Source organism: Apteryx rowi, unplaced genomic scaffold, assembly GCF_003343035.1.
Source record: "Apteryx rowi isolate R43461 unplaced genomic scaffold, aptRow1 scaffold_144, whole genome shotgun sequence".
Taxonomy (NCBI): Eukaryota; Metazoa; Chordata; class Aves; order Apterygiformes; family Apterygidae; genus Apteryx; species Apteryx rowi.
Window position 1 is genome coordinate 171,089 of NW_020447686.1, and position 5,491 is coordinate 176,579.

The window sequence follows — 5,491 nt, forward strand, 5'->3', positions numbered from 1 at the left end:
CGAGGAGAGGGAAGGGGAGGGGGTCTAAAAGGCGGATTAAAAACAATAAGGGCGGCGGTGGGGGGTGGGGTGGGGAGGCAGGGGGCGGGAAAGGGGCCGCGGAGCGGCGCGGAGCAGCGCGGAGTCGGGCCGCGGAGTTGCAGCCCGCCGCCCGCCGCCCTCTGCCCGCGCCTGCTCGCCCCGCGGGTTTCCTCGCTCGCTCCTCTGCTGCTCTGTTTATTTCGGTGGGCGACGCTGAGGCGGCTGCTTTTTATTTTTCTCCCCCTCCCCTCACCCCTCCCTCCTCTCGCTGTTTTTTTTTCCTGTTTTTTTTCCCTCCCTTCCTCCCTGCCCAGCCTCCCTGCCTCTCTCCGCCCGCACTGGCAGCTCCGCTCCCACCGCCCCCTTCAGCCGCCGCCCGGTCACTCTCCCGGCGCCCGCTCATTGGCCCGGGCCGCCCCGTCCATCCGGGCGTCCCCGCGCAGCGGCTAATCGCGGCGCGCCGGCACCGGCCGCTGCCCGCCCCGACGCCGCCGCCGCCGCCCGCCGCGGAGCCTCGCGGGGCCGCGCAGCCCCCGCGCCGCGCTCCGCCTCTCCCCGCGCTGCCCCCGCTTTTTGGGTTTTTTTGGGGGGTGCCCGCCACCCCCCCTCCGCGGCGAGGGGCAGAGAGGGGGCGGCGCGGGCCGGGGTCGCGGCAGGGGAGGGGGGGCCGCGGCGAGCCACACGCACGGAAAATATCGATGTGCGCTTGGCCGTGCGATCCTGCCTTGGGAGGCAAACAAACAAAGCGAGGGGCTTCAAACATAAACAGCGTTTTGTGTGTGCGTGTGTTTTTTAGGAGGTGGTGGAGGGGAGGGAGGAACTTGCCCATCCTGCGGCCCCTTTCCCCTTTTCGGCTAAAGCAAATTAAGCACATGATCGATAAAGGGACGGAGGAGGGAATCAAATAAAAGTCAGCCGGCGGTGCTATTACGGCTGAGAGAAAAATAAAATAGAACCAAAACAGAAGAGACAACCGTCGCCCGGCTCGTTTGGTCTTTTAAACCACTTGTGCGGGAGCGGAGGAGTCGATCTGCATGTGCTGGGTGTGCATCTGAGAGCAGATGCTTCAGGAGCTTTCCTTGCCTCTTCCCTTTCTTTAGAAAAGAAACAAAAACAAAAAACCAACCCTGCCATTGTTATTTGGAAACCGGATTCTTACATGGCAGGAATAAAAAAGCATACAGCGCACACACACACGCACACACACACACACACACACAGAGCAAACAAGTCCGCTTCCCCTCCCCCTCCAGTAAATACATGTCTGGCCCCTGCTTTGGTTTGTTTTGTAGTGGCTGAAAAATAATCATTGTGGGGCCAGTAAGTAACCAATAAATAGGGCTTTAACAAAAATAAAACGCGACATAACATTTGCAGCGTTAACCTTCCTGCACTTAATCTTTTGTTTAGATCTTGATCAGCTCTGTACTTCGCGGGGAAGAAACCAAAAATGTAGGATTTTGTTTGATTTGCCTGGGCTTTTTTCGGAGGCGGACTAAATTCGCCCAGCGACATTCCTGTGCCTCCTCACGGCATTAAATCCCGCACCAGGCACGGGCACACTCCGAAGGGGGACTTGCGTCCGGGAGAGATTTTTACAGCCATAGACAGATAGATGGATAGATGGATGGAAAAGGTATCACTGACAACAATCTCAGGCTGTTTAAATATTTCCCTACCGCTGTCACTAAATAGTTAAAACATTTCAAAGCCTGTCCCGAAAGTAGGTGAAATGCGCCACTACCGTTCATTGCTCTTCGAAGAGGGCAAGGATTTAATTCGTGGAAAAGTGAGGTTCCTTCTCACCCGAAATGAGCATTAGAAGATAAACTGAATATTAATGTAGACCTCCACCTCTGATGCCAATAGCCCTTTCCTCTTCACCACGCCGTCACTGGGTCCCGTCTTTCCAGGCAAGAGTGTCTGCTCCCCATATACTCTCTTCCCAGGCTGCAGCTTTCGAGCATATGCTGTCCTTGTCCTGACCCCCCAGGCTCCCAGGGACCAGCCGCGAACAAATTCTATTTTTCCTTCCCTGAAAGGTTTCAGAGGCGGAGGTCTGAGAGGTGCCCTGAACGACTGCTGGGGATTTAGAACCCAACTTGGAGAAGAAAGCTTGGTCTTCTGTACCGTCTGCTTCCAGATAAGTGAAAATTTCTACATGCAATTAGCCACTTTTGTCCTTCCCCCGATAGAAAAATAAATAAATAAATAAGTTACTGCAGCTGAGATTAGAAAGGAGCCCAAAATATCCAGGGAAAATTCTCAGTTAAAAATACGTTCCAAAAAAAAAAAAAAAGAGAGAGAGAGAGGAAGAGAAATGTTAATATAAATACTTACCCCCAGTCTTTTCCCTTCGTCTTTCTTCCTTTCCTTTCCTTTCCTTTCCTTTCCTTTCCTTTCCTTTCCTTTCCTTTCCTTTCCTTTCCTTTCCTTTCCCTTCCCTTCCCTTCCCTTCCCTTCCCTTCCCTTCCCTTCCCTTCCCTTCCCTTCCCTTCCCTTCCCTTCTCTTTCTTTCTTTCTTTCTTTCTTTCTTTCTTTCTTTTTCTCCTCCTTCCTTCTTTCTTTTTCTTCCCTCCTCCTTTCTCCCTTCCTTCCTTCTTTCCTTGCCTCTTTGCCTCCTTACTTCCTTTCTTATCTTCTTTCCTTCCTGCCTTCAACTCTTTCTTTTCTCTTTCTTTCTTTCTCTCTCTCTTTCTTTCTTTCTTTCCTTTCTCTCTCTCTTTCTTTCTTTTTTCCTTTTTCTCTCTCTCTTTCTTCCTTTCTTTCTCTCCTTTCTCTCTCTTTCTTTCTCTCTCTCTTTCTCTCTCTCTCTCTCTCTCTCTTCCTCTCTTTGCCCTCACTCCGCCGCGCACTCGCTCTGCGGCGCCGGCATCGGGACACTTTGGGAGGAATCGGTTAATTCCCGGCGCAGACCCCGCGGGCTGGACGCTCTTTGCTATTCTTCGAGGGCTCCAGCCCTGCTCTCTCTGCAGGAAACAGAGGAGCTGATCCAAGTTCAAAGTCACGTCGCCGTCCCTCCTAAGAAGCGCTTTATTTCTCTACAAACCGCGAAACCCCTTTCCCCCATGTCACAGGGTAAAAAGGGAAGGGAGAGAGAGAGAGGGAGTGAGTGAGTGAGTGAGTGAGAGAGGCAGCGAGCGAGCCAGCCCCGCACTCGCTCGCAGGGCCGTCGCCAGAAACGCAGGCTCCAGCGCATTGCACCCTTAGGAGGAGGAAAGCGGTCACCCAAAGTCCCTGCTAAACTGCTTTATTGAAATAAGTTTTTCAACAGGTTTCTGGAGGTGCCAGACCTGCAGAGCAAACGTCAGCCTTCCTGAGAAAGCATGCCCCTCTTTGTAAGTTTTCCGAAATTTTCTTTTTAACTGCTCTTGCTCTGCTCTTATTCGTACCGGCTGCTAATAGGGAGAGAGCGGGGTGTGGGGGGGGGAGAGCAAGAGCAACCTCTTTTTTTGTTGTTTTTTTTTGTTATTTTTTCCCCCGGGCTCTCTATCCTCTCTATACTGCCTTCGCTTTCCAGCATCTTTCCCTGGTGGGTGTCAGCATCCGGGGTGAGCAGCTGCCGGGCTGCTCCGCGTCCCCGCGCCGCGGGTGCGCTACCTGCGCCCTCCGCGCTGCCGCCACCTCGGGGTGCGAGCGCGGCCGCGGCTCGCTGCCGCCTCGGCGGGGAAAGGGAGGGCCGAGCAGGGGCCGGGAGGGAGACGGGGACTTTCACTCCCCAATTCCGGCTTTGTTTCTCCCCCGGAGGGAAAGGCAGAGGTGCGGGCGGGGAGGGGGCACGGTGCCGGCCCCGTCACCTGAAAAGAGCAGGCCAATGTGAGCAGAGTCACTTGCGCCGTTGTCTGTATCACAGACACTCATAAATTCAACAAGATCATCAACAGGATATTAAGTTGCAGGTTACCTTTGATTCTGCCGATCTTAGCCACTTCTAGGCCGTTCGACCTATGACCCGTGAAGACCACATGTGTTGTGCTGTAGCCTCCCTCTGTAAAACACACTTCGGGACAACAGTTCTTTGTCAGCCTCTAAGAGCAGTGTAATGTAAAAGAAAAAGGGGAAATAATGAAAATCTCAGCCAAAGCTGTAACTTTTAAATGCCGTTTTTTTAAAACCACTACAGCGTAAGGAGGAAGCAGGAAGGAGCACCTTTCTTTCATGTCATTAATATTTATTGTTCTCTCAGTCGCACTTATTAAAAAAAAAGTTGCTGTATAAAAACATGATCGCCAGTGATGCAGTAAGGCGGAGGAGGCGATGAGTAGTGTAGCTACGTTTTTTAAGGACGGGGACCTCGGCCAAGCAGCAGCCGCTGCCTGGGTGATGCCTTGCCCAGCTGCGGCGCAGGGATGCGCCGGGCGCGTACCTTGCTCTCCCCGCGCGCGCCCAGCGCCCTGCCCCGCTGCGCGGCTCTTTCAGCGGCCGAGCGGCAGCGCAGATTCGGCACAACGCCCCCAAAACGGGCTCGCCGGCAGCACCGCGGAGTTCTTATTAGCTGCACCTTCCCCGTAATGGAGATGGCCATATAAATGTTAGCGACAGAGGAGAAGCTTTCCAATAAAGCGCGATGGACTTTGTAATACAATTTATGCTGTCATTCATAAATAACAATGCCATATGGTAACCATATTGCTTATACAAGTAAAGCCGTCAAAGTGTCACTATTTGATTTATCTCAACAGCTTCTTCCAATGGTGACGTTCGGCTACAGAGAGAGGGGAAGGGGGGGAGAAAACCCAGAGCAAAATTTGGTCTGGGTTTCCTGAGGCCGCTTCTCTCTCCCAGCCTCTCTCTGTATATATGCATAGGCAGATAGATAGATAGATATACAGATACATATGCATGTATTTTTCATTTTCCCATTTCTGAGCAAATCTCCGAAGGGGATGTGAGGGGATGGATTACGCTTTCCCTGGCCGGGCGAGCCCTGAAAAACAGCAACTCTCAAACTTTCACAGSCGCCGAAAGGCCCCGGCCCCAGTGCGCCGGCGGCTCCCGGCCCCGGCAGCCCCGAGGGCCCGGCGGCCCCAGCAGCCCCGCGCCGACGGCGCGGACGGGCACCCTTGCACTGCAGCCTTTGAGCCCTCGCAGTGCCGCTTAGGTGCATGGGGCGGTGAAAACTCGGCGTTTATTGGGAGCAGGAGACTTTGTTTTTTTTAAGGTATGAGATATCCTCCCTTGATTCCCTCCAGAAAGAAGGTGCGGGGGGCACAGCCCTCTTTCTCCCTTTTGGGTCTGTGTGTCCCTGTGAAACAGCCCTACCCCCTGGCAGCGCTGGGGCATCCACGGAAACCCACGTCGGGCTTCCGCTGCCTCCGTACTCGGGGAGCAGCCCTAAATCCTCTCCCAGCTCGGTACTTTGGCGCCTGGGTTGGGCCGGGGGGGAGGGGGGGTTGTCCCACGTCCTCGGATTATTCCACCGCCCCCCAGAAACAGTGCTGCAGACGGGGCGGGGGTGCCCGCAGCAGGC